Source organism: Schistocerca piceifrons, chromosome 2 (assembly GCF_021461385.2).
Source record: "Schistocerca piceifrons isolate TAMUIC-IGC-003096 chromosome 2, iqSchPice1.1, whole genome shotgun sequence".
NCBI classification, from domain to species: Eukaryota; Metazoa; Arthropoda; class Insecta; order Orthoptera; family Acrididae; genus Schistocerca; species Schistocerca piceifrons.
This window is the reverse complement of record NC_060139.1, coordinates 565,688,087-565,707,336: the sequence shown is the minus strand read 5'-3', so window position 1 is coordinate 565,707,336 and position 19,250 is coordinate 565,688,087. Positions and strand designations below refer to the sequence as shown.

General features: G+C 43.4%; 1 non-coding gene across 1 annotated transcript; it reads left to right on the top strand.

The window, feature by feature from the left end:
* The first annotated feature begins 303 nt into the window (after positions 1–303).
* Trnaq-cug lies at positions 304–375 on the top strand. The gene has a single exon. It is a non-coding gene; the product is annotated as a tRNA-Gln (tRNA).
* Positions 376–19,250: the final 18,875 nt, after the last annotated feature.

Genomic DNA, 19,250 nt, shown 5'->3' with positions numbered 1-19,250 from the left:
TAGACTCAAATCTGGCATTTCCGAGCACCGGGATTCATATCATCAGCCCGTCATCCGGATTCTGGCTCTCCGTGGTTTCCATAAGTCTAAACGGGATAGTTTCTTTGAAAACCACACTACAAATGCTCTTCCCGAATACAAAGTACTCCACCGTCTCTAACGACCTCTTAGTCGACGGAACATTAAACTTCACGGTATTCTTCCTTACTGGCTTGCAAACAACAAGTATAATGACTACAGATATAACTATCAAATGTCGTTTAGAACTGTCTCTATAGCTAGTAAGACTGTCGAACTACCTATGGTCCCATGGTGTAATGGTTAGCACTCTGGACTCTGAATCCAGCGATCCGAGTTCAAATCTCGGTGGGACCTAACGATTTTAATTTTCCTTGTTTGTCTACAGAATCGGAAGAGAATCGACGAAACCAGGTAATCCTGCAAGTAAACATGAAATGTGGCAAAAAATGAGATGTAATTTCCAACTACGCAATTCCTACCCTATTTATGACATCTGACCACTTCATCTAAAACCCGAATATCTCTGAGGTGGTTTCCGCTAGTATTCTTGTTTTCTCATTGTGAAATTGCTCTGTTTGTTTTTCTTGCACTATTTCTTCCTTTTTCATTAGCTTCATTTCATCCTCCAATTTCTAGCTGTTTCGTGTATCTGTCATTGTCTGTTCGATGCCACATGTTCGTGTGTGGTTTACAGAGCCCTCAGTTCTTCCTAGGGTACATCATACGCTGTTTATCTATGCTTAAATGGATACAAAACTATTCATTTTCTTTATTAAAGAGAAGACATATTTTTATACTGTTCCTAGGGGCAGTCTGGTTATCAGATTGGTAACGTGCTTAAGCTATTAGTCATCTACTTTCAGCATTCCAAACGCCCAAAAGAAACAATTATTTTGAATGTGCACTGTGTTTTGCTGACAGAAGCTTACCTAGTGCCCATTGATTTTTTGATCACTATTTTGTTGGACCAAGGGAGTCTGGTGGTTTGCAAATATTTTCAGTTAACTCTTAAAATTTATTAGGTAACTCTACCAGTAGCTCAGTTAATCTACCAATTTTGCTTAATTCAAGTGATCGGTCGGCTGTTTTCCCATCTAAATTCCTTCCAACACTTTGACTTGGCGACACTGCCGAGGATAAATAAAACTTTAATCAAAACTCAGTGTCAACATTGGTCTTTTAAATTAATTGAAAATATTCATTCTGACAATTATGTTTCAGTTATATACATTAAGGAACTATCATGTATGTTTTTGTTTGACAGTTTATTTTAAGTATTTTAAGCTGAAATCCATATTGTTTGTTTTTATGTTTAGATTTAATCCTTCGTTTGTTGATTTGTCGCAGATATGCTGGAGGAATTAATTTTATTTCTCTATGAGGAGTTCTAGTATTTTAATTGTGGGTACAGTATGTCTGGCATCAGCAAAGTAAATTTTTTTCGTATATCTAACACTGCATGGAATGTTCTTCATGTATGTCCCAAGATAATACCTTGTGGAATTCATACACTTCCATACTTTGTATATGATAAATATTCATAAAAAGTTTTTGCTATTTAGACCTTTGCTTCTTCTGCCATGTGTACCCTACTTTCCATTATGACCTGGAACAGCTATTTGCTACTCCTTTAGTTTTTATGGCACACCTTTTCTAGAATTATTTTTCGTAGTTTTATTCATGTTTCCTTTCTTATGAGTAAGAGATTATAATTAATAAAGAGGCCAAGTACTTCAGACAGTGAAGTAACAGAGCGTAGAACTACAAGTTAACCAGAGACGTGACGCAAAATACGTCATAAAAGGATTAACTTGTTTGTTTTGTAAAATATAAACGTGACAAATGAATGTAAAATCATTCATTCCTTTTCCAGTTCCTACTGAGATTACTATTCTTATGGTTTGTTGCTGTTTCAAGCATCTGTTTTCAAGTTGAAAATATAATTTCGAAGCAAAGTGTTACTGAGAGTCATGTGGATAATTTAGATATTCAGAGTCATGTTTCATTTTCAAATAATTATTAAAAGTGGCCTTCAACATTGTAATAATTGAAATCTTTGTGGGAAGAATTTTTGGAAGGCTTCACTGACAGTCAGTGAGTCAATTTGATCTGAAAAACGGGATCTGCATCTCTTCCAAATTACATTAAAGAAGTCTGATACTTTTTCTACAGGCGACTCAGTGACTACTCATTTCGTAATTTAATAGAAATGCAACAAGCCAGATTTACTCGAACTCTGACTGGGAGCGGGCTTTCATAATTCAATGTACAAAAATAGTGTGTGAAAGCATTTATTAGTATTCAGACTTAATATTTTTTTTTTTACTCGATCCATTTTAAAGATATCCAGAGATCATATTTACATGTAACAGTTTTGCGCTTCGCACAGGAAATTGGTATAACCAAACAAAATACCTGCAGTCTCCCAGTATGTAAATTATTTAAGAAGTAATATAGTAGTATTTTATTTCCATTTCATTTAATTATACATGACGGTCCTGGCAGGACCATTTTGTTTTGCAGATATACTGTAAGTGTAAATTTTTACTATCTGTCTAATGTGTATGCAACTTCTGTTCCATAAGCAGCGATGAATGAAAAACTAGATAAAGATTATGGACATAAAATTTCGCTGAACTTGAAACACAAATTCAAGTTATCGACATTCTGATTTATGCAAATCCAACTACATACCGCAGTATCATATCAAGGAAAGGAAAGCGAGTTTGTAACGCCATTTCTTCAGAAGCTCCTCGACTCCTTGTGCTTTAGTGTTTAATAGTATATTTTCTCAAACTATAATTTCATTATGAGACAGATCACGGTACAAACACAAGATAGCCACTTCATTTATGTATCTCACAAAGACGGACCAGTATAAGTAATTGTTGATCTGTCTTCTTTCATTTTTGTAATTTAGTATCAGTAGACAAATATTTGTGAAGTGCAGGATAAAATTTCATCGTTGACTGCAAATACAGATAGCCTATTACAAAGATTGCCAGACGAAAGAAGATATATTCACCAGCAGATACACATAGTGAACAGCTAGCCAATGGCAAAAGTGCTACAGATATTGAGATTGAAAGGATCTGACAACTTTACTTGAATCAGAAACAGAGGCAGGCCCATCTGAAAATACTATGGTAACGAATCTGTGTGGGATCCTTTCACAGAACTGTTACTGATACTGCAGGATCACGATCAAAATATGTTAGAGATTTTGCCAAGCAACAGAAAGAGCAGGCAAAACAGAACTTAAACAATTAGAAAGGAAACGGGGTGAAGGAATAAAAGCTTGTTTAGATCAGTTAAATAAGAAATGGGGAGAATTAGTCAAATAAGAGTTCGAACGCATGAAATTATTCTTTGAAAGTATATAGACAGCATCTAATCAGTTTAAATAGTAATGTAAAGACCTGCCACACGAGTAAGCAAATATTAATACAACAGTGAAGAAAGTACAGAGTTCAAAGTCAACTTTAGAATCCACAGTAAATAAACAACGATCCGCTGTGAGTAGTTTGTCCACACAAACACAAAATCTAACAATAAGAGAGCGCAGACATAATTTTTTAAAAAAATGTGAAAAACAAGAGCAATTAAGCAATTATAATAGTCCACTTTAATACGTGGATAACAGAAAAGGATGCCCAGATTAATGAAAAGCTAAATACAGAGCCACCCAGTGTAATATACCAAGTCATTCATAGAACATGTCAGGAGAAAATTAGAATACTGAGACTTTTGAAGCAGAACACCAGATCAAGCAAGATTTGCCACAGTGGCAGGAACACATTAATAATAAAATGAAAGAGCTACAACAAGAACTAAAAGATGTTAGGAATACACCACAGCCCGATACACACTCATATCCTCACGTGACTAATACATATCACATAAATAATTTTTACGAATCACCAGATCGTCAGTATATAGAATAGAGTAACGTATCAAACAGCAACTCGCCTGGTTTTGTGGGTGCAATAACTTCTGCCTCCACGGTACTACCAGAGGAGGGCCAAATGAGGAACAGGCAGCTTAAAACCTTTATCCCAGAGAAGAAAAGCCCACATTCAGTTGTGTTCATAAAACGATTTAGAGGTGCCTTGCCACAAACTGGGACAGAGCAACAGCAAATTTCATTCGCAGTAGCATATATTAAGGGAGAGCTGCTCTTTGGGTAACAAATGCAGCTGAAAGATGTTACACATTTGCAGAGTCCGAAAAGGCCTTTTCTAGCCACACATTGCTCGACCTCTACATAACAAAAATTACGAAAAGAAATATAAAATCAAGAACCACAAGCATACACAATCAAAAACAGGGAAACTAAAGAACTGCAGAACTGCCACTTAATATCAGAGAGAAATTAATTAATTCACGTACCTGCAACAGATTTAGAATATTTTCTGTTCATAGCAGATTCCATAGACTTACTACACGAAGGTAGTGAGCAACACCACAATAACGGTAATGGGTATTCGCAGTTCACAAGTCACAACAGAGGTAGTCATAATGACGAAAGAAACCGAGATCAGTATAATGCACTCCGTCTTCAGGCCACGAGTGGCCTACAGGGACCATCCGACCGCCGTGTCATCCTCAGAGGAGGATGCGGATAGGAGGGGTGTGAGGTCAGCACACCGCTCTCCCGGCCGTTATGATGGTATTTTTGACCGAAGCCGCTACTATTCGGTCGAGTAGCTCCTCAATTGGCATCACGAGGCTGAGTGCACCCCGAAAAATGGCAGCAGCACATGGCGGCTGAATGGTCACCCATCCAAGTGCCAGCCACGCCCAACAGCGCTTAACTTCGGTGATCTCAAGGGAACCGGTGTAGCCACCGCGGCAAGGCCGTTGCCGAGATCATTATAATAACAACATATTATAATAATAATAACTGAAACATGCAACCAGGTCAGAACGGTAACAACTACTGATCTGACTTTAACATCAGCCATTCAGCTAATGCAAACCACAGGTGTAGAAACGGCAATAGATACCACCCTGGTTACCATACGAATTGCAATAATGGTAATGATAATGGAAAATCTTACAACAACTGATGGTAACATAACGGTGCAGGGCAGTGGCAACAAAAAAATGCCGCCCCACCCCCCCTCCCCGGTGTAGAGTGCCTATGCAACACCAGAAACACAGACAACCACATGAAATGAATGGAATGCAAAATAGGCAGCAACTAAACCACAGTATATGGGTAGTTAAGATCGTGGACGACAACTGCCCCAGTATGTCAGCACAGTCGAACCAGATGCACTGCATTCCACCCTCTGATGTTAGTCGCAGAAGAGAATGGGGGCCACACACACACAAGCACACACACACACACACACACACACATCTACACAGAACATTTATGAGGAAAAGAACGCTAACAAGAGTATATATATGCTCATGTACAATGATGGGTAGCAGATGGAAAAAGATTTGTCCACTGAAGTTATGTAGCGTAAAGAACAGAATATTAAGTTGGTACAAGCGGCAATGCAGGGTTGTGGGCGGCGGGTTAATAATAACAAGTAATAGGAAATATTGTTCGCCGTCTTATACGAGCTCCTGAATATTATTTTTGGGGTCAGTCAGAGAGTGATGGAGAACACACTGACCATGGTTTCCAGTCTGAAAGTCCACATTTTTGTCTTGCTCACTGAAAGAAATGTTTCTGCTCTCTATTTACTAAGCGGGATCAGGAACTATGAGTATAAATGAAAATTTTGAGTTCTAATTGATAGATATAATTAATAAACTTTCACACACACAACGTAATAATATTCCTGACAGGCGACCTCTACAGTAAGTTCCCATTAAATGGTATTTCGCCCTGACTCATAATCAAAGTTAATTGGTTCAAATGGCTCTGAGCACTATGGGACTTAACTTCTGAGGTCATCAGTCCCCTAGAACTTAGAACTACTTAAACCTAACTAACCTAAGGACATAACACACATCCATGCCCGAGGCAGGATTCGAACCTGCAACCGTAGCGGACGCGCGGTTCCAGTCTGTCGCGCCTAGAACCGCTCGGCTACAACTGCCGACTCAAAGTTAATTGCTCGCCACAAAAGTGGAAAATAAAGTCACCACTTGGCACGCGGTTTTGTTTAACATTACGGGCGGCACACCGACAGTTGCTTCCGCGAAATCTAAGCGATCCAGGACGGTGTACAGTACTAGCGAGTTCACTTTCTATTATTACAAAAAACATGCGTTTAGTAGCTGTGACGTCATCCGAGGCAGCGCGTAAGCTGGTGTTTGACTATCGCGGACCGATTGATAACTGGATGCGAAGTGAAGTCCTTTCAGAAATCTAAACGATGCAGCACGGTGTACAGTCATCGCGAGATCACTTTCTATTATAATAAAAACACGCGTTTAGTAGCGGCCAGGTTGTGATGCCACCAGAGGCAGGGCGCAACCCGGCGTTTTGACTGACGCGGACCGTATGGTAGTTGGGTGCTAAGTGAAGTCACTCACGACTGACGCAGACAAAGACGCAGCAGCTGGACGACTCCCTTATCTCAGCCTGGAGCAGGCTAAGCACAGTGTGCTGTTCCTGGAATACGTGATACGATTGAGAGTCATGATATAACACAGTGAGGCTCCTAAGTGTTGATTTTGGTTTGTCCTGAGTCTGGTGGGAAGCGGATCACTCCCGCAATAGGTGGTGCGGTTGGTGGTCCACGTCCCTGATGAGCCTGTTGTGGGATTCACCTGTTTTATCGTAGCACCTGAGGACAGCTACCAGATGCCATGTGCTTAACAGTGTACTTCTTTCAGTTATTCACCGGCACAGAGGCAGTCCTAAAGTACTCAAAACATACCAGTGTGGGCGAGTAGGAAACAATTTACATAAAACATGGAAATTTTAGAATTTTGTTCTGCTTGGGCAAATTGTGGAGCTTCATGTCGCTAGTTGATCAAAACTTATAAATAATGATGGAAGTCTTTTAGTTCAAAGCCTGGCATTTCAAAGTGTTTACCATCAGTGAGTAAAGTTGTAATGACAGTAAATTCAAAACATAAACATAAATTTAAGACATGCACAAATGCAAACATAAAGGTATAACATAATTTCCTGTTTTTTATTGATAATTTAGTAAATAATTCAGTTTAAAATGTCTCGATGTGTACCCAGATATTTAATAAACTTAACAAATAGTGACATCTATTAGAGAAGTGTGGAACTAGGTGTCTAAAGGATTTTTAAATTTTGGTCTTTGCAAAGTTGTCATTTTATTCCTTGTTATTAGTGTGAAACATTTTTAAAAAGCAGAAATAACATGAAAAAAATAAGACGTATAGTATGAAATTATACACATGTGTACACCCTTTGTTAACATGGTAAAGAGAACTACGAAGTGTAGGCCAAAGAGGTTATTTGTTGTTAAAAGAATCGAGTAGAAGGCACAGTTCACATTGAGGCGATATGGTATGTGATGTGACCCACGATACAGAACAGAAGCAACCCATATTGGTGGAGCGCACAGAGAAGTAGTTAAAACGACTTAACTGGTTCACACTGGGACGATCGCAATACGACACCCATACGTGTCTCCCAGCGAAACATGGAGTGCTGATTGCTCCAAGCAAGTGTGTCGTACGGTAAAAATTTTGACTCATCGAACGTGCTTCGAAAAAAAAAGTGTAAATGAAGCAAAGCTACATACCTTAGTTGCTCAGTAAAACTCTTGCTTTTGCATAAAAAATTAAAAATAACAGTTTTTAGATTCGTGTGTTTTCTCCACTACGCAGTCTTTCTCATTGTTGTTGTTGTTGTGGTCCTCAGTCCTGAGACTGGTTTGATGCAGCTCTCCATGCCACTCTATCCTGTGCACGCTTTTTCATCTCCCAGTACCTAATGCAACCTACATCCTTCTGAATCTGCTTAGTGTATTCATCTCTTGGTCTCCCTCTACGATTTTTACCCTCCACGCTGCCCTCCAATACTAAATTGTGATCCCTTGATGCCTCAGAACATGTCCTGCCAACCGATCCCTTCTTCTGGTCAAGTTGTGCCACAAACTTCTCTTCTCCCCAATCCTATTCAATACTTCCTCATTAGTTATGTGATCTACCCATCTAATCTTCAGCATTCTTCTGTAGCACCACATTTCGAAAGCTTCTATTCTCTTCTTGTCCAAACTACTTATCGTCCATGTTTCACTTCCATACATGGCTACACTCCATACGAATACTTTCAGAAATGACTTCCTGACACTTAAATCAATACTGGATGTTAACAAATTTCTCTTCTTCAGAAACGCTTTCCTTGCTATTGCCAGTCTACATTTTATATCCTCTCTACTTCGACCATCATCAGTTATTTTGCTCCGCAAATAGCAAAACTCCTTTACTACTTTAAGTGCCTCATTTCCTAATCTAATTCCCTCAGCATCACCCGACTTAATTAGACTACATTCCATTATCCTTGTTTTGCTTTTGTTGATGTTCATCTTATATCCTCCTTTCAAGACACTGTCCATTCCATTCAACTGCTCTTCCAAGTCCTTTGCTGTCTCTGACAGAATTACAATGTCATCGGCGAACCTCAAAGTTTTTATTTCTTCTCCATGAATTTTAATACCTACTCCGAATTTTTCTTTTGTTTCCTTTACTGCTTGATCAATATACAGATTGAACAACATCGGGGAGAGGCTACAACCCTGTCTTACTCCCTTCCCAACCACTGCTTCCCTTTCATGTCCCTCGTCTCTTATAACTGCCATCTGGTTTCTGTACAAATTGTAAATAGCCTTTCGCTCCCTGTATTTTACCCCTGCCACCTTTAGAATGTGAAAGAGAGTATTCCAGTCAACATTGTCAAAAGCTTTCTCTAAGTCTACAAATGCTAGAAACGTAGGTTTGCCTTTCCTTAATCTTTCTTCTAAGATAAGTCGTAAGGTCAGTATTGCCTCACGTGTTCCAGTGTTTCTACGGAATCCAATGGAATGTTGTCTACTCTGGGGGCCTTGTTTCGACTCAGGTCTTTCAGTGCTCTGTCAACCTCTTCACGCAGTATCATATCTCCTATTTCATCTTCATCTACATCCTCTTCCATTTCCATAATATTGTCCTCAAGTACATCGCCCTTGTATAGACCCTCTATATACTCCTTCCACCTTTCTGCTTTCCCTTCTTTGGTTAGAACTGGGTTTCCATCTGAGCTCTTGATTTTCATACAAGTCGTTCTCTTATCTCCAAAGGTCTCTTTAATTTTCCTGTAGGCAGTATCTATCTTACCCCTAGTGAGATAGGCCTCTACATCCTTACATTTGTCCTCTAGCCATCCCTGCTTAGCCATTTTGCACTTCCTGTAGATCTCATTTTTGAGACGTTTGTATTCCTTTTTGCCTGCTTTATTTACTGCATTTTTATATTTTCTCCTTTCATCAATTACATTCAATATTTCTTCTGTTACCCAAGGATTTCTATTAGCCCTCGTCTTTTTACCTACTTGATCCTCTGCTGCCTTCACTACTTCATCCCTCAGAGCTACCCATTCTTTTTCTACTGTATTTCTTTCCCCCATTCCTGTCAATTGTTCCCTTATGCTCTCCCTGAAACTCTGTACAACCTCTGGTTCTTTCAGTTTATCCAGGTCCCATCTCCTTAAATTCCCATCTTTTTGCAGTTTCTTCAGTTTTAATCTACAGGTCATAACCAATAGATTGTGGTCAGAGTCCACATCTGCCCCTGGAAATGTGTTATAATTTAAAACCTGGTTCCTAAATCTCTGTCTTACCATTATATAATCTATCTGATACCTTTTAGTATCTCCAGGGTTCTTCCATGTATACAACCTTCTTTCATGATTCTTAAACCAAGTGTTGGTTATGATTATGTTGTGCTCTGTGCAAAATTCTACCAGGCGGCTTCCTCTTTCATTTCTTAGCCCCAATCCATATTCACCTACTATGTTTCCTTCTCTCCCTTTTCCTACACTCGAATTCCAGTCACCCATGACTATTAAATTTTCGTCTCCCTTCACAATCTGAATAATTTCTTTTATTTCATCATACATTTCTTCAATTTCTTCGTCATCTGCAGAGGTAGTTGGCATATAAACTTGTACTACTGTAGTAGGTGTGGGCTTCGTATCTATCTTGGCCACAATAATGTGTTCACTTTGCAGTTTGTAGTAGCTTACCCGCATTCCTATTTTCGTATTCATTATTAAACCTACTCCTGCATTACCCCTATTTGATTTTGTGTTTATAACCCTGTAGTCACCTGACCAGAAGTCTTGTTCCTCCTGCCACCGAACTTCACTAATTCCCACTATATCTAACTTTAACCTATCCATTTCCCTTTTTAAATTTTCTAACCTACCTGCTCGATTAAGGGATCTGACATTCCACGCTCCGATCCATAGAACGGCAGTTTTCTTTCTCCTGATAACGACATCCTCTTGAGTAGTTCCCGCCCGGAGATCCGAATGGGGGACTATTTTACCTCCAGAATATTTTACCCAAGAGGACGCCATCATGATTTAATCATACAGTAAAGCTGCTCAGAAATGCTTTCTCATTAGATTCTAAGAAAACTTTTCTGTAAAAAAAAGCTGATTCTTTCACGTTTTACAGTGTCACATGGCAGCTTGACAATTTTTGCTATTGCCAATAGTTATTGTGATGCTTCGCAAACAAGTAAACCACCAGGCATATTTGTAGCGGAGAATGTAGTCTCTGGTCACTTTATGTTTGGTGCCTTTTAGGTTATACTTTTGTACGTACAAAATGTAGATAACATATAGAAATTGTTTATAATGATGGGAGGAGAGTGATATTTCTTTCCAGTCCCCAGAAGATACGTGAGACATACTGGAAGTTGCCCGCGATGAGGTCAGCAGACACGCACCACACGTGATGCTATTATTGTGTGCTATGCGAAGTGTGGAGCTGCCTTGTGTTTCTCTTTTTCAGATGCTGCCGATACAGGTCTAGGCTGGAAATGGAAAGTTTTTCTGAAATGAACACTGGAATTCATCAGCCGATGACGACTGGATGTTTCTTCAGTCTTTGCTGCCTAATTTCAGGGAACTTTGTATAGGTGTAAAAGACATCTTCTTTTCCTTGTACCTTTGACCAACAGCTTCGCAGAGTCGTCATGGTTATGGTGGTCAGATTTGGCAGGGTTAATTCAAGGGGTGGCCGGATGCCCTTCCTGTCGCCAGCCCGTTACGTGAATGATGATGAGGATGATGAAGTGATGAGGGCAACACAAACACCCAGTACCCGTGCAGAAAAAAATCCCAAACCCGGCCGGGAATCAAATCCGGGACCCCGTGGTCCACAGGCAGTAACGCTAGCCACCTTTTCTTTCTTTTTTTTTTTTTTTAATGGTCCTTGCGTTTGGTCTGGGAATCGTTGATTCCTTTACTCAGTTTTTTTTATTACTAAGAGCCAGCGACTCTATGACCGAACACGCTGGGCTACCGTGCCGGCTGCCACTGGACCACAAGCTGCGGACGTGTAAAAGACATCTGAAAGATAAATTCCGGTTACATCTGAGCAAGCAGCTGGACAAACCGAGGAAGACCCATTAGAATTTTTCAAGTCATCATGGGTTCCTTACATTTCTTCAAACACACTGTCTACCCCTATGCAAAGTTCACTACCCACTGCTACATCATCAATGGAGACGATTTAAATTCAAAGTCAGCAACTTTTCCTCTGAGTACTCCCCACCTGAATCATATACTACTCCGAGAAATTGAACAGATATAGAAATATTATTCTAGTTTTATTAGTCTGTAGCCATTACTTATATGTGTGCCCCATTGAATAAAGTACCAGACTAGGTGGTATTGCAAAAAGCGAAGTTTTCGCGGTGGCATTTTGACGTCATTCACACACTGTCACCAAATTATCCAATTGTAGCGAGTAGCGTCTCAGAAGCAGAAATAGCAGGTCGAAAATTTGTGTCCGCTTTTTTCGAGTAGCTGATACTATTTGTACCAAAAAGTGGAAACTGTCTGGACTCATTCTGTAGGGAATTTGTGTTTGTGTTGAGAGACCTCACGTGAAACCACAGCGCCACAATAACGTCGTTTTCACAAAACCTCATGGATTCAACTGAAACTGAAACAGGGACGTGATTTGTGCTGTCTTGTTGCTTTTCTTAGCGCGTGTCGCATCACATATCATTTCGCATACTGCACTGCTGCAGTGGGAACACGAGTATAGCACTTTTGAGCGTCTCGTCGGGCTGACGTTTACTGCAATATGGTGGACTGCATATCGCAGCGCCTTGGTGAGAACCGCGCCGTAACAGTCCGTAACTGACATCCAGTATGTGAGGCAGTGTGTGCGAATACAGCTGTGTATGTTGTGGTGCTTGGAAGAAAGCACGTGGCTCAATGCGTGTGTAGTGGCAGTCTGTTGAGATGTCAGGGTAAGAGACTTACCGTAATGAACTATTTAAGATAAAACCGCTACAGAGATGCTGAGGGACAAAGTGAGAAAAATGACCATCTTCCACAAAAATCACAACGTCCACTCTAACGATGCATCTATTCAGCTAAGCTGAACATTTTGTAAAGTGCAGCTTCTCAATTACTCTTTTTTTAAATTATTTCTTTAAAAGTCAGATTAATGAAGTTGCTTTTGTTACTCAGCATTTCTATAACCTTCCTTATAAAGCCATAGTAGTCATTCCTTGATGTCGAAGGGTAAGTTTGATACAGTAATCACTTTTGGTATCAAAACTGTTGTGTCGGCAGCTGTGGGAGTCAGCACCAACACAAACAAGGAAGGAGAGACATTGCGACGGCCGGTGGCAGGAATACAAAAAATCTAAAAATAAAGACCATACTTTTTGGTTATGAGGTGGCTAGATGTGCTTCCTCTGCCTGCTACATGCTATTACTTTTACACTCTTCCACCATTCGCAGAACGCAGGTCAAGTATCGTCTTCCTTTCACTCAGTACTGATGCTCTCGAAGTCTGCGACCGAACTGGGGCCGACCAGCAATGGGCGGCTGGTTAAGTCAGCGTTAACATGGGGCGCTGAACTCTCTATCTTCCTGGAGGTGTGGCGCTGCCCATTCTTTCTACAGGCGAGCGGATCAGTGCTAGTATGTATGTATTTTATTGAGCCGGGGACCTAGAAACGACGGAGAGGCTCCGTCCCCACCGGAGCCGCAGTGGTCCACAACCCCACAACAAGCTACAGCAGTCCATTTCACCCCCCCGCCGGCCCACAACGAACCCAAGGTTATTGTGCGGTTCGGCCCGCGGTGGAGACCCCCCCCCCCCCCCCCCCCCCAGGGAACATTTCACACCAGACTAGTGTGAGTGCAACCCCTACGCTTGCGTGGTAGAGTAATGGTGGTATACGCGTACGTGGAGACCTTGTTTGCGCAGCAATCGCTGACATTAGTGTATCTGAGGCGGAAAAGGGGAACCAGCCCGCATTCGCCGAGGCAGATGTAAAACTGCCTGAAAACCATCCACAGACTGGCCGGCTCACCGGACCTCGATACAAGTCCGTCAGACGGATTCGTGCTGGGGTCCAGGCGCATCTTCCCACTCCAGAAAGCCGGGCGCCCGAATCAGTACTTACTTGATGCCGTTTCACGACGCTGCGTTGTTCGGTGTGTAGTCGATGTTTTAGGATGTACAAAAATTATTCGAATTAGCTTCGCAGAAATAATTCTGATAACATTTCTAAAGATGATTCCAGTCACGCTGTAGGCTTTTACTAGTTGCACAGTATCATTCGTATTAAACCCAATGTTGTTTTGTGCTTGATTAACGTGGAGCCGAATTTCGGTGAGAGTGGCGTCTGGCTGGGGTTGTGCGAGTGGGTACTCTTAAACAACTGTAATTTCAGGTTATTAACAGCACCAACCATATAATTACCAGAATGCATGATTGAGATAAAATAAACCAGGAGTTCACACTCCAAAATCATTTAACACCTGACGTAATAACACAATATTCAAGAAAATAAGCTCTCGCTCCATAATAATAATAAAGCCTTAAGGGAGCCCAAAGGACATACAGTATAATCACAAAATCTTAATCTAATGTACATATATCATCCAATATAAATATTTCGTCCCACTGCGATGAAGACAACAAAAAGAGCACTAACAGTAACTTTCAACAATACACACTTGTCACCAACGTAGCACATGCACACCCCACTACGAGCAACACCTCAAATAGAAAGGACAAACAATAAGGACAACATATACGATCTACAGTGACACAGAACATTCGTCAGTTCCAATGCACATATAAAAGCAACTTGAATCACTAAGAGACAACTAAAATACACTCCTGGAAATTGAAATAAGAACACCGTGAATTCATTGTCCCAGGAAGGGGAAACTTTATTGACACATTCCTGGGGTCAGATACATCACATGATCACACTGACAGAACCACAGGCACATAGACACAGGCAACAGAGCATGCACAATGTCGGCACTAGTACAGTGTATATCCACCTTTCGCAGCAATGCAGGCTGCTATTCTCCCATGGAGACGATCGTAGAGATGCTGGATGTAGTCCTGTGGAACGGCTTGCCGTGTCATTTCCACCTGGCGCCTCAGTTGGACCAGCGTTCGTGCTGGACGTGCAGACCGCGTGAGACGACGCTTCATCCAGTCCCAAACATGCTCAATGGGTGACAGATCCGGAGATCTTGCTGGCCAGGGTAGTTGACTTACACCTTCTAGAGCACGTTGGGTGGCACGGGATACATGCGGACGTGCATTGTCCTGCTGGAACAGCAAGATCCCTTGCCGGTCTAGGAATGGTAGAACGATGGGTTCGATGACGGTTTGGATGTACCGTGCACTATCCAGTGTCCCCTCGACGATCACCAGTGGTGTACGGCCAGTGTAGGAGATCGCTCCCCACACCATGATGCCGGGTGTTGGCCCTGTGTGCCTCGGTCGTATGCAGTCCTGATTGTGGCGCTCACCTGCACGGCGCCAAACACGCATACGACCATCATTGGCACCAAGGCAGAAGCGACTCTCATCGCTGAAGACGACACGTCTCTATTCGTCCCTCCATTCACGTCTGTCGCGACACCACTGGAGGCGGGCTGCACGATGTTGGGGCGTGAGCGGAAGACGGCCTAACGGTGTGCGGGACCGTAGTCCAGCTTCATGGAGACGGTTGCGAATGGTCCTCGCCGATACCCCAGGAGCAACAGTGTCCCTAATTTGCTGGGAAGTGGCGGTGCGGTCGCCTACGGCACTGCGTGGGATCCTATGGTCTTGGCGTGCATCCGTGCGTCGCTGCGGTCCGGTCCCAGGTCGACGGGCACGTGCACCTTCCGCCGACCACTGGCGACAACATCGATGTACTGTGGAGACCTCACGCCCCACGTGTTGAGCAATTCGGCGGTACGTCCACCCGGCCTCCCGCATGCCCACTATACGCCCTCGCTCAAAGTCCGTCAACTGCACATACGGTTCACGTCCACGCTGTCGTGTCATGCTACCAGTGTTAAAGACTGCGATGGAGCTCCGTATGCCACGGCAAACTGGCTGACACTGACGGCGGCGGTGCACAAATGCTGCGCAGCTAGCGCCATTCGACGGCCAACACCGCGGTTCCTGGTGTGTCCGCTGAGCCGTGCGTGTGATCATTGCTTGTACAGCCCTCTCGCAGTGTCCGGAGCAAGTATGGTGGGTCTGACACACCGGTGTCAATGTGTTCTTTTTTCCATTTCCAGGAGTGTACAATTTCTCGGATAATTCTCTGCTCTACAATATTCAGACTCCATACTGCATCATCGTGTTTCATGAAAATACAGTACACTTATAAAAGACACTGCTCTCCAAATTACAGGCCTAATAGCGGCCCCGCTATGTTTCATCAGTTGAAAACCTTAGCAATACACTAATGCCGCCACAGATTCAAAGGCCAGCACAACAAAATGTCACAAGTTATTCGAGTCCACAACCTTCCAAATGTCATAACGGAAATAACAATCGCTTCCTGGTTCCCAGTTACCATATCCTCTGGACATACCAAGGGAAACATAGTCCGCTGCTCCAGCCAAATGATGTCTCACGTTAACATCAGGCCACAAGCAGCTTGGCCATTCACAGCCCCACTGCCTCGCTGCCTCCACGCTATTGAACTTCCTCCAGGCTGTGTTTGCTTTCGCTGGCCGATTGCAACTGCATCTTGCTCCACAGTGGCCCTTTTCGGCGACCAGAGGAAGCACTTGCGGCACTCACTATGCGCTCCTGGTGACCTCACGTGCCTCCCACCACAGAATCAAATCGAACATGCATCGCCAGTGGTGAGAACGACAAATGAGCAGCAGTACACACCACATTAGTAGCGTAATTTTTGTTTCAACTGGTGTGTGAGTGCTTACTTATTACACGGTCCAGCCATATTGGTGTATCCACCGTTTGCGTTCGACGTCAGCGTGTAATAACCACTCACAGGCAACAGGTGGCAGCATTAGCAATAGAGGACATATAAAGCGTGTCGGGGGGGGGGGGGGGGGGAGGGGGAGCGAAAAATAATACAGTCGTTGCCGTAATGCGGAAACGGAGCGATTTTTTTTTTTTTTATGGTTTTAGGGTGCAAAACTGCTACGGTCATTAGCGCCCGGTCTGTGACTTAGGAAAAGGTAAAAAACGAAACTGGAAACCAGCAGAAATGGGAACGAAACTCAAAAAATTGGAAGAACTAAAAATAGAAGGAAAGCTTAAAAAACCACTATAGAAGGGGGTTGGTTGTCCCCAAAAAGAGCTTCAAATGACTGACGTCATCTCACTGGCACTAATAAACTCGAGAACGCGATCGGCTGAGCGCGTGTCATCTGCTAAAATGGAAGATATATCAGGCGACAGCTGTAGACGGACGCGTAACGGAGTAAAATAGGGGCACTCAAGTAAAAGGTGTCTTACCGTCCACAGCTGAGAGCAGTGGGGACAGAGTGGGGGAGAATCACCACTTAAAAGATGTCGATGGCTAAAAAGACAGTGCCCTATCCGGAATCTAGTTAAAATTACCTCCTCCCGACGACGCGTTCGGGAGGAAGAGGTCCAAGCATAGGGAAGAGCTTTCACGTCCCGCAATTTATTATTGGGAAGTGTCGACCAATGTGCGTGCCATAAAAGAGTAACACGACGACATAAAACACTCTGTAGATCTGCGAAGGGAATCGTGCGAATAGCTGGCTGAAGAAGAGAGACTGCAGCCTTGGCCGCTACATCGGCTGCCTCATTTCCACAGATACCAACGTGTCCTGGGATCCAGAGGAACGCCACAGAGACGCCCCCCAAGTGGAGCAAGTGGAGGCAGTCCTGAATCCAGAGGGTGGACAGGGTACAGAACTTGGAGACCGAGGAGAGAGCTGAGAGAATCTGAACAGATAACATACTCTATCCGCTGATGGCGACGGATGTATTGGACAGCCTGGAGAACAGCGTAAAGCTCCGCAGTATAAACCGAACACTGGTCGGGAAGCCGAAATCGATTTGGGGTGTCGCCAACAATATAGGCACTCCCTACACCTAAGGATGTTTTCGAGCCATCAGTGTAAATAAATGTGTGTTCCTTCATTTGTGCACATAGAGTAGCAAATGCCCGACGATAAACAAGTGAAGGGGTACCATCCTTGGGAAATTGACAAAGGTCACGGAGCAGGCAGGTCCGGGGGTGCCCCAAGTTGTCAAGAAGGTTTTAGCAAAGCGGAAGGAAAGAGAATGGAGCAGTTGACGGAAGCGGACTCCCGGTGGTAGTAGGGAGGAAGGGCGGCCTGCATACCCTAAATCCAAGGAGGCGTCGCAAAAAATGTCGTGGGTCGGATTAGCAGGCATGGAAGACTCAGAAGTACAGTTCGCCGATTGGACAGCGGAGGTTCAGCAGTCTCAGCATAAAGGCTTTCCACAGGGCTGGTGGATAGAGTCGAGACGCCGAAGAATAGACGGCCGAGCAGAGGAGTAAACTATGCTTCCATAGTCCAATTTCGAGCGCACTAAGGCGCGATAGAGGCGGAGAAGGACCACTCGGTCCGCTCCCCAGGAGGTACCAGTCAGGACACGGAGGGTGTTGAAGGATCGCAGACAGCGTGCCGAAAGATAGGAAACGTGGGAGAACCAGCACAGTTTTCTGTCAAACATAAGACCCAAGAATTTAGCGACGTCCAAAAACGGAAGGTTGACAGGTCCTAGATGTAAGGAAGATGGAAGAAACTCCGTACGACGCCAAAAATTAACACAAACGGTCTTACTGGGAGAAAAGCGGAAGCCTGTTGCTATGCTCCAAGAGTGGAGGCGATCGAGACATCCTTGAAGACGTCGTTCAAGAAGGCTGGTCCGTTGAGAGCTGCAGTAGATCGCAACGAGACATCAGGAAGGAGACAATCCATAATTGGATTTATGGGAATGGCAAACAGTACAAGCACGGAGCCCTGGGGTACCCCGTTTTCTTGGGAGAAAGTACGGGAGAGAGTAGTGTTCACCCACACTCTAAATGTGCGCTCTGCCATAAATTCGCGAAGAAAAAGGGGCAGCCGACCTCGAAAGCCCCAAGAGAACAGTGTGCGGAGGATGCCTTTCCTCCAACAGGTATTGTATGCTCTCTCCAGATCAAAAAATATTGCTACTGTTTGGTGTTTCCGGAGAAAATTGTTCATGATATAAGTGGAGAGAGCAACAAGATGGTCAACTGCAGAACGATGCTTTCGGAAACCGCATTGGGCAGGTGTTAAAAGACTGCGGGACTCCAGACACCAAGCTAAACGGCAATTCACCATACGCTCCAAAACCTTACATACACTACTCGTAAGAGAAATGGGCGATAGCTAGAGGGGAGATGTTTGTCCTTTCCAGGTTTCGGAACAGGAACGACGATAGCTTCCCGCCATCGTGTGGGAAAAGTACTGTCGGTCCAAATTCAATTATAAAGGCGAAGGAGGTAACGCAGACTATGGGTTGATAAATGCAGCAACATTTGGCTGTGGATACCATCCGGTTCGCGATTTTGAGAGGAGAAAGCAAGAGGTTGCACTTACGCTGCATGTTTCTTCGGGAGAAACGCTGGCGGGTAATTTGAAGAGCTCGAAATCTCAGCAAAGTGTTGACCCAATGAGTTAGAAATTGTGACGGGGTCCACTAACGTATCATGCGCGACAGTGAGCCCAGAGACCGGGGAGAAACTAGGCGCGCCAGATAACCGTCGAATCCGACTCCAAACTTCCGAGGAGGGAGTGAAGG